The following is a 10,911-nucleotide window of genomic DNA, read 5'->3' as shown; positions in this document are numbered from 1 at the left end:
AATTGGTCCATTTTGGGCAGGAAATCATGGAAATTCAGCAGAATGAAGTCACTGAAATGCTGCTGCATACAGTGACGTGAGACAGGAAAGGCACAACACAAAGGTACAATGTGATGCTGCCAGGTAATTGCCAGGGCTGAAATCACTCCTGAACCAAAGATCCAGGGAATCCAAGGCTAAGGCTGCCAGTGCTGTCTGAACCCTTTCTCAAAGACTTAAATGCCAAACAGACCTAGGAAAGCTTTTTGAGTTAATGTAGGTTTGAGGAACTCTACCCTACAGAACACTTGAAGGCAGCTATGCTACAATTTCAGGCTGGCTATTGGGATGACACAGAAAAAAAGGGAAGAAACACAGGGATATGTCCATGATGTCTGCCTTACACAATACCTTCCAGAAGAAAGGCCAAGATTTCTAACTTCTTGGACATACTCACCCAAAAACTTGCCAAAGCTTTTCATTCTCTGTGCTGTGAACAGGAATAAGGTAATGGTAACGGGAGGTGAAATTCAATTAGGTGGAACAAAAGGGACCTTTTATGGATTTTCCATCATAAATCCTTTGCTCAGATTTTTTTTTTTTGGGGGGGGGGGGGGAGGGAAATCATACTGTTTAAAGAAATGAGGCATAACTTATAAACCAGTAACGGTGATTAAATAAACATAAATCTGCACTTAGTGAAAATCTGGTGCAAATGCAATAGCAGCACAATCTGCCATTGTCCTTTTGCCAGGAAGACTGCTTTAAAGTAATGGGTAAAAAACTGCTTTTTCTTAGGCATCATCTAGGCACCAGATGGATGCCAAATGGCATTTGGGATTTTAAACCACTGTCTATGTACTAAGTTCAATGAATCTCAAGCAAGGGACCACTTCCATTCCTTAGAACTTCTGCACTTAATTCATGCTGACTTCCATCTCTTCCTGTCCCAATATGATGAGGAATTACAAGGCATAAATCTGGGCTTTGTCCATTGATACTGAGGATGGACTTAAATCCTACTGATGTCAGGGCAGTTGCTGTAAATTTAGACCCTGAATATTCTCTTCATTATATTATTTTCAAGTTTTCCCTGGCACATCTCAAAACCTTCTAACTACATAAATATTGTCACACTGATGCTATTATGCCACTGTATAAATCAGTGGTGCTTCTACTTCATCTGTTTTCCCCCACCCTCACAAACCTCAAATAGTAAAATGAGGAAAGTGAGCATGCAGTACCCAGTACATCTCTTTTCTTTCCTTATCCTTGAGTTATAGGTCCAGAAAGAACAGTCATGGTCCCACCAAAAACTTCTGGTAGGTGACCCAATTTTACCTGGTGCTGTGGCCAAAGGCAACATGGGATGTCTGAAGGCTTTGGGGCTGCCAGCACTGGAGAGTTTCCTGCCCTCCCTTTGAGCAGGCCCCCACTGGACCAAGGAGGAGGATGAAACTATCATGTCCTACATCTCACCATCGAGTTTCACATTATTCCAATACCAGTGATGCTTCTCAAAAAGTGTTTGTCAAAGCCATGGCCTCTATCCCCTCTCTGGAGCCTTCAGAACCTTTGGGTTATACATTTCCCGCTGCATCCCAACCAAAGGAATTGTTCATTGCTCAGCATCTTTTGCACAAACAAGGTCTGCCAGATCTTCTGGCACTGCATCCAGACATGGAGGTGATATAAACACTGGATCTGTTTCTTCAACTGGTGGATAAGCTGGAGCCATGGCCCCCAAGAGGCATGCAGAGGTGTCCTTTCCAACTCGAGATATTCCATGATTCTAGGCTTATCTCCATGCTGGGTCCTATCTCCCTCAGGAGAAAAGAAAATCGGTCCTGCACTGATTAGTTAGCTTAAATTTCTCTTCCCTGAAGAAGAGAATATGGCAACAAGAATGTCTGTCTTCTTGTAGGGTCCAAATCCCTTAGGCAGAGCAGCTTTTGGACACAAAAATAACACATATGCTTTATTACAGAAAATCACATCCCACCACTTCAGAAGAGGGAACCACATATTTTTCCTTTCCTTCAAAAGCCCACAGCAGCCCAGGCTTTGGAGGGAGAGGATGTGGCCACACCAATCACCCATCATCAGGCAGCAGTCACTGGTCCTGCCCCCAGACATGTTGGTCACACATACGTGAGAGCTCAGACAGTGGCCCATGGCAAAGTGTGCAATTTAAAACCCATCCAGTTACATTCTTGGAAACATTCTCCCCCAAGTCAAACCAAGAAAAATATCTGTTCTAAACACCAATAAAAGGCTCAAGGAAATGCTTCACTCTTCTATGGCTCCAGGGCTCCAGCACGGCCAAATGAAGAAGGAGGCATGGGAAGGGCAGGATGCAAAACTGCAGCCCTATGGTCACTCAGAGGAGGTTTGGGGGTCCTTGGGTTCAAGGAGGAGGTCGCAGACTCAGAGCTGTCCTCAGCCTATCACTTATAAAGATTTCAGCCTATCACCTATAAAGATGGAAAGCTGATTTCACACAGGACTCAATCTCGTTCTCAGTGAAATCAGCGTCAGGGCTCTCCTGCCTCTCACCGAATGAAGGCTCATGTAGTGACCCCTGAGTACAACAGGACATCTGTGTGTCCCCAGTGTCCAGCTGTCCTCACAGCAGCACACCTGTGCACTGTGACACGGTGAGTCCACCACAGACACAATTATACACCCACATACTCACAGGTGTTAGGTCTGCAAAAAACCTGTTTTAAACGTGATGATGGAAACGAGCCATGTATCTTTAAGAAGGTGGAGGCTTCTCTCAGAGAAACAATGCTTTGTTTTCATCTTTTCAAAGTGTGAACAAAAGAGTAGTAGGTTGAATTAATGTTCTTTTTTGCAGGGGTCATTATTTGCAATTTCAAGAATAGAGATCTTAAGACAAAATCAGATTCAACCTGTTCTTTAATCGGCCTCTCTTAGAATCTCTCTTTTCTTTGTAGACATGTCCACTAGTCCTTAACCTGATTTATGTGATTGGTCAATTGTGAATTAATGAAGGGGATAAAATGTTTTCTGGAATGCTAGGGTAATCGACAAATAGCAATGACCAGTAACTGGACCACAGCCAAGACAGGAACTTAATCCCCTGAAGTCCAAGGGTATTGTGAAGTTGCACTGAAGTGGGAACTGAAAGAAACCAGTTACATCATTCCATTTGCTTCCTTAGACGGGGACAATGCACTCACTCCAGAAAGCATATTTGAAGACTAATTATCCAGGGAGAAAACAAGCTAGGAAGGAGTTTCTCTACTTCTAGGCATATGTGGTTTCAAGCTCAGTTTAAAGGGTTTAATCCTCTTCGCTCCTGACAACATTTTACTGTTTGATGCATTTGGTGCAGGTTGTTTCTCCCAGAGGTTACATACTCTCATCCCTTAGGGAAGACTCACCTCTGCCTTCCCTAATGATGCAGAGCAGCTCCCTCACCCTCTGTCAAACACCTCGCCTGAATTCTCAGTGGCAACACAACAGCTGAATGGTTTGGCTGCAAGGATTAAAAAGGTGGGTTTAAAATGCATGTGCATCCTTTGAGTGTAAAATTGAAATTAGAATGCAGAGACGCTCTTGCTTGCTCTGCCGTGGATTTCATGTAAAGGTCAGAATGCATCACTGAGTGGAGCAGGGATGAACTTCAGTAAAGCCAAGGTTTCTCAGTCTGGCTGTTTCTGGTTTTGAGCACACACCTCAGGACACGTGGGGGAGAAGGGGGACAGAGGATATTTCGCTGGTCAGTGAAATGGTAATTTAATTGGGAAGTTGACACAATGCACAGGAAGCCCTGACCAAAGCTCAGAAGCTCAACAACTCAGCAGGGACTGAAGCACAGCCCCTGCAAGACAACCAAGATGTGAGTTACCACACCTTTGGTGGGTGGACTATGGGAGAGCAGTTAGTGATAGCAAGAGGACAAAGGGGACACTAAAATATCCCCTCTGCCTCTGGTGGCTGTCACCAGCACTGAGGAGCTGGCCAGGAGTAGAGGGAAGACACCCACTTTGCCCTCAACCTCTGGTTTGAAGAAGTTAGAGGAGCTTCCCAGTGAGTTACACTTCATATGTCCATACAAAGAGGTTTGTTGATTCAGTCCTGGTACTTAGAGCGTGCAACACATCTCCAGAGGGGATTTTGGGGATACTGCAGGATGACCCCTTCAATATCCAGTTAACAACCAGATGTTCAGTACTGTTTGCTCAAATACACATCATCTCAGATCTTAGATCTTGCTAGAATGAAAAAAAAAAAAAACCCACAAACAAACTGAAGTGACAGAAACTCTTCATGGACTTACACGCTAACACCCTTCCATGTGTTTCTGTGCTGCTTAGGATCATTTTTCTTTCAATGAGTGGTTAATTTTTATACCATTTTAAGGATTTTTTTTCCAACAAGAGGCCCTGAAGAGCCCATGTTGCACATGCAGGTGGATTGTGAGCTCTCTGGGGAGGGGACTGAGGTTTATTTGCCTCATTTGCACCTCAGACAGTGGGTCCCGATTTCACTGCTACGACTAATTCATGTAATTGATGGGCAAATAATTGAACAGCTTAAAATGCCTGGGGAGGCCCAGGAGCAGGTTCATGTGGAGCCATTCCTTCCCTTACAGGAACAGTTGGGGTCTGTAATGATGTGAGTGTTGAAGGGAGCAGGAGATGATGTTTGTGGTAATGAGATTTCCAGAGTCAGAGGCCAACGGGGAATTATAAAGGAGAATGAAGTGAGACATGAGGAGTGAGAAGAGATTAATTAGTGGTATGAAACATCCTCTTGGGACACTTTAATAAGCCAAGATCCTCATCTATGTAAGAACTGTGTTAATAACCCATGGCAAAGCACTGGACAGGCCAGCACCAAGCTCTGCATCCAAATGCAGGAGCTCTTGGCCAGTCCTGGTGACTCTTGGCCAGTCTCTTCTCTCTGTCTGGCTCTGACCTGAACTTGTGGACAACTCAGCACCCCAAACTGAGTCAGGCTCCTCTTCCATATCCCCCTCGCTCCTCAGCACCAGTTCCTTTATGCCTTGCTCTGTGCATTGCTTCAACAATTTTACCTCTTCATTAGCAATTCAGCGAGCTAATTGCTGTTCTCCCACCAGCTGGCTGGACAACTGCATGGGCCAGGCAGCTGCATCTCTCTTGTGCTCAGGGATTTGTTGATTAAAACAGTTACCTCATCCAGTGTGACCCTAGGAGCCCCAGCTTCCCTTGCTGCTGATGAGAAGCACATGTTGGTGGGTCTGGAGCATTTCACAGCTCATCCACAAGACAAGGGGATGGACAAGCAGCAGGAGGGTGCAGGCAGTGCAAACTCCTTCTTGCCATGGGTTCAGGACAGATCCATGGAGACTGATGGCAAAAACACTGCCAGTAGCCCAGGATCCCATTTAAGTCAAAATTAATCAATAGATGTCTTCAGAAGAGAAGGTCCTTCTAGAGAAAGACTGAAAAGGATGTTGCTGGCCGGGTGAGGTTAAGGGAGAAGAGGTGGCATTTAGCTCTAGTTTCTAAAATGGACTTACAAGAATTATTGTAGAAATGCCTTGGGGAGAAATAGAAATAAAAACTCTTCTCATCAGGTTGGTGTGTGGTGTACTGAGAACATTTACTTATGTGTTGCACAAATGCAGGAGAGTTCTGTCTGCTGGGTGTATCAGAGGTTTCAGAAGAAGCTTTTGTTACTCATCAGCTTTCCGATGCCCTGAACAAAGCTGGAACTCATTAGGTTACAGCCCAAGGTGCTCAGCCCATCTCCACACACTCCACAGAAAAGGCTTGGAAGAGACATCCAGAAAGGTTTTAATTATTCCTTTGTTGTCAGTCCTTAAATGCCGTATTAAGGTCTAATCTGAATTGAGTTTAAATCAGGAATACAATTGGCCTCAAGGTGCACCTGGGGAGATTTAGGTTAGATAATAGTAAAAATTTACTCATGGGAAGGATTGTCAAGCACTGGAACAGGCTGCCCAGGAAAGTGGTGAAGTCACCATCCTTGTAAGTGTTCAAAAACAACATGGATATGGCACTTGGGGACATGGTTTAGTGCTGGCCTTGGCAGCATTAAGTTAATGGTTGGACTTGATCTTAGAGGCCTTCCCCAACCTTAATGACTCTGTGGTTCTATTAATTTCTCTTAAAGGCAATAAGCAAAAAGCTGTGTCTATGAAAGTTCAGATCAAGGCCTGATTCACCTATTTCAGGTCCCTTAAAACCTCTTGTGGGTGATTTCCCCATCTGTTTTCTCTCCTGTGATTTGGATCTCGTGTGTCTGGAGTACACATTACTTGGGCTGTAGGGTCTGAAGCAGAACAAAGCGCTCCACATGTCTCAGATATGCCTCTCCCAATCAACACCATAAACTGGAGCTGCCAAGAGGTGACTTAATAACAAATCTATTAATAGTGACTGTTATCAGGGAAATGGGAAGAACAGCAGACAGACAGAAAAAGGAAAACAGTATTGAATGAGACATTTCTCTGAAAATACACTCCAGTGTACCCACAAAATACGGTCAGATAGCCTACAGAGTTATGGTTGTGGTTGTGTGGGTGGTAAATCTCCCTTCAATTTTTGCACAGGAAACTGTTTCAGATTAACTTTTCAGAAGTGATAACAAAAGTGATTTATTCCTACATGCCCAAAACCCCACACTAGCACCTTCCAAACACTCAAGATTATTCTCTTCTCTAGGCATTGTGAATATCAAAGGCTGGCTTTGTTGCTAACTGGGCTATAGCCATTGAAACAAAATCTCAGGTAACATAAATATTTAGAAACAGCAATCCAGGAGGATTAAGCCAATACACAGCCAAACTCTGACAGGATTTATGAATCCCTGTATTGTTATTTAACATGCAGAGATAGGAAAGCCAGACTCTGTAGGCCTCTTTTGATTAGAGCCAAAGACTAAATGCACATATGAATGGTACTAGATTCAGGAGAAGGCTTTAAGGATCAGGATTAGACCCTGTTCCTAAATCCTAATTAGGCAATTCCTGAAGAAGGTAGCTGACAAACCCCAGCACTCTGAGCACTCTGAGCTTAGCCTAGTGCCTCTTTAAAAAAAATTAAAAATGCTTAAGGGGATAAATTTCATGTGGGATAAACAGTTGGAGGGTTTTTTGGGTTAAATCTAAACACTAAACCAGGTCAGTAATTCCTCTCCCTTCCTTCAAAGAATACTAGAATTGAGGTGTCTTGCACAAAACTCTCCTGCCCCAAACAGTAACCTACACATCTCTGACATGAGAGACCCCTCCAATGTCCACACCCTGTGCTGCAGACCATCTTATAGCTGGATCATTATATCTCCTGGTGTAATTAAGGGTTTTTCCTGCAGAGGGAAGGGGATTAGGTGTGGTGAGGAGAGCAGGGAGAGGAGAAGGTCTCTGCAATAGCCCATGGAACATGCCCTTCATTTCTCCCACGCTCCTCCCATCTGTGGCCTGAAGAAAACCCAAGCCCAGCTGAGAGTGGGGGCAGGCAGCTTTACCTGTGAAACGCACAGTGAGCCCTGTTTTGGATGGAAAAGCTTCAGCTCCAGCTCCAGCAACGTGCTGGCGTCAGGGGACTGACCAAGTTCTAATTGCATCTCTTTGTGTTATTGGTCCCTTGGCCTCCCTAAGCTGGAGCAAGCTACATCTGATTTCTTTGGCACCATCCAGAGTGTGTTCTGCCAGCACTTTGCCCTGGGTGCCTTGTGTAAGCCAAACTGGCCACTGCTGTGACCTCTTGTTCCTTCTATACATGGAACACATTTCAGTGAGTTTATAACTCCTCAAATAAGGTCTCTTTTATTCTAATCTGAATGCCCTGTTAACTCGGCTTTGGATCCTCTCCCAGTCTCCAGAATACCTGGTGCTTTATATTTTGGATGTACCAGACTGCCTGCTGCTCCAGGTTATGACAGAGAGTGTCTGGTTCATATACCTCCACCTTTAGATGTTAGATTGTTTATTCTAGTTCCCTAACAATACTTAAAAAGAAAAGAAAGGAGTGGGGGAAGACCATGAAGTCACTGAAAAGTTGCCCATCAGATCACGTGTGTTGCCTGACCACCTAGCAACAAAAAATCCCTCTTGCTGGCCAGTTCATCTTGTCCAGCCCATGCAAGTGGACAGATTCCAAATAAAGAAAGCTCAGTATGAGTCTCTTCCACTCAGGTCTAAGGGCAATGTCTCAGGCATGGATCCAGAGATGAGGATCTCCCAAACAGTGCAGGAAATTGGCACGAGGGAAGCCACATTTCCTGGAATCTGCTTTGTCAGAATCCAACCTGCTTGGAGGAACATTTGGGGAAGGAAGGATCTCCAGACCAAACATTTTAAAAATACACTTTTCAGCTCTGTGTCTTTTTATTTTTTCCTAGAATGAAAAATTTCTTTTTATTCTAAAGTGCCTTTGAAATTGCAGTACACTTACACTTTCCAAGAGCTTTTCCTGATCTTTAGATATCAGAATTGAAATAAACTGGTCCCACATGCTTCAGATTAAAAATTTCTGTGGAACCAACCTGAAATTTGTTGTGGAAAAAGTTTGGTGTGGAGAATTTTACTTGTTCTTCTTATTTATTACAGGACAGGAAAAGCAAAATCTCTGAAACTTCTCACAGGATGGGGAACAAATTTCCTACTGACTTGTGGGGCCAAGTTCTCCAGGCAGAGGGTCTCACAGCAAACCAGCCCTTGTGAAGGTTTCTTTCCATCAACAGATGCAGAGAAAACACTCCCCTGTCAACTGGAATATGGTCATGGAGGGCATAATGAAAATTGTTGAGTAGATTAAGCCAAATGATCAACCCATTCTCTTATTTTAAACTCAGCTTCCTCCTATTCCTCCAAATTAATTTGGGGTTTTTTGTACATCTCCTGCTTAGAATCAAGCATGAAAGCTGTAGCTCTTGTGGTGGTCAGAGAGGAGGGTGCAGTTTTACTAAATTATAGCAACTGACCTCAAACTTTCCCTACTTTTTATGCTCTTATATTTCCTTTTGATTTCTCCCACTGTCAATGGCTTTGGTCTTTTATTCACAGCACTTCAACCCGAAAAGGCCTCTCAGTTCCTGAAGTAGCCTCTTGTGTCTCCCTCCTCTGCAGATTTTCCAGTTGAAGCATCCCAGACCATGCCAAAGTTGATGTTTTAGAGAAGCCTCCCAGAGAGAATTTTCAAGTGTTTCCCCCGTTCTCCCCCCGTTTCTCTTCACACCTTTTTTTTTTTTTATTTTTTTGTTTGGACTCTGGGCTGTATCATCTCTGCAGCCCAGTAAATTATCCAGAAATTCAGCATGTGGGATCCTGAGCTTCTGTGACATGCTTTACTGCAGCAGTCAGGAGAAAACAGTGATTTCAGCAGAAAAAAAAAAGAGTGAGATCAGCAGCCCTGAGTGCCTTGCTGGTCCTCTTCTCTTGAGATGTTGGGAGGTGCTCAGCAAGGGCTACAGGACACTCGAGCCTTCACTTTCACTGTGGACATTGATGAGTTTCCAAAGGGTTGTGAGGTCTTGGAAGCATGGACAAGGCTGTCTGCCATGCTCGTAAGCTGCTAGAAAGCTGATGTCAGTCTCTTTTCAGGTGTTACCACAGAAGCATATGGATAATTAAGTATTTTCTTTCCCTCCTGAACTTTCTTTTTTTCAGATAACTACAGTACAGCTTTTTCTGACTGAAAATCTGTCCCAGGTTTTCAGTCATAAGGGAAACTCCCTGTAGGGTCAAAATGGAGCCCCTACATCTCATGGGACAGCAAATAAGGGAAATTTCTCCAGGTACCAGAGGTGAGTGGACAACTCCAGGCTGTGCTCCAGAAGTCCTGCCACATTTGTAGAGGAGGAGTAATGCTGTGTAAAATGCCATCCAGTGCTCTGGGAGCAGGGGCTGCTCACGGGAGTGCTGTGAATGACACTCACAATCCTGGGCAGTGGAGAAGCTGAGGTTCCCTCAGGAGTCCTGTCACCAGTATTGGTCAATAAGGAAACCCAGTGACTTGACCTGTCCTGGCTGTTGATCATTCTTCATTGCTGTAATTTTGGCTGGTCACAGGACCAGCGAGGTCCCATGAGCAGCAGGAAAATATTAGAAAATGTATCCCTAAAATCCAGCCTGCCTTTTGAGCTCTGTATCTTTCCTTTGCAGAGAGGGGGCTTTTCTGGGCACTATTGCAGAGATGATCCCAAAGGGGGAGGCAGGTGTGAAAGCTGAAAGGAGGTCATGAACAGAAAGAGATGGCAATTTGAGACTGGTCTGGACAACTTGGAATGGTAACCTTACCCTAATCTCCCAGGTAAGAAAAATATCCAGGTTTTACAAGTAATCCCTATTCAGAAATAGGAAAAATAGAGATTTGCAATCAGTCTATCCCTACATGTCACTGATGTTCTGAAGCTTAAAATAATAGCCTGTAATCCCAAGTGAGGAAGTAATTAGTAATTATGAGTGCACTGTAGAAAACACATGTAAAAGAAATCCTGGTTCCTCTTCCCTTTCCTCAGAAATCATTCCCTGAATTTTGTATAGGAGATTTCTATTCATCAACCTTCTATAAAGATTTTGAGCAGTAACACTGAGATGCCTGTGGGTTGCTCTGCTAGATTTGTCTGCCTAATTTCCCAGCAAGAGGTGCCCATGCTGCCCTTTGCCATGCCAGGGTGGCTGCTGCAGCTCCCAGCACAGGAGAACAGTGGCAGAAATGCACTGCAGCATGAGGTGTGCTAAAGGCTGAGTGGAATTATTCTCAGAAATGGGTGGTTAAAGAGATTGAAATATTTTAAGAAATCCCCATGTGTTTGTAAATAGGAAATTTGGTTATCTGGTGGGCTCTGGGTTTCTATGGGAACCTGGTGAACTTGGAGAGACACAACAAAGTGAGGCCCTTCCACTCAGAGCCACGATGGTTTTGGTCCCAAGCACTTCACGGTGCAATA

This window comes from Fringilla coelebs (genome assembly GCF_963513975.1).
Source record: "Fringilla coelebs genome assembly, chromosome: 4".
In the NCBI taxonomy this organism is placed as follows: domain Eukaryota; kingdom Metazoa; phylum Chordata; class Aves; order Passeriformes; family Fringillidae; genus Fringilla; species Fringilla coelebs.
Note: the sequence above shows the minus strand (reverse complement) of the source record.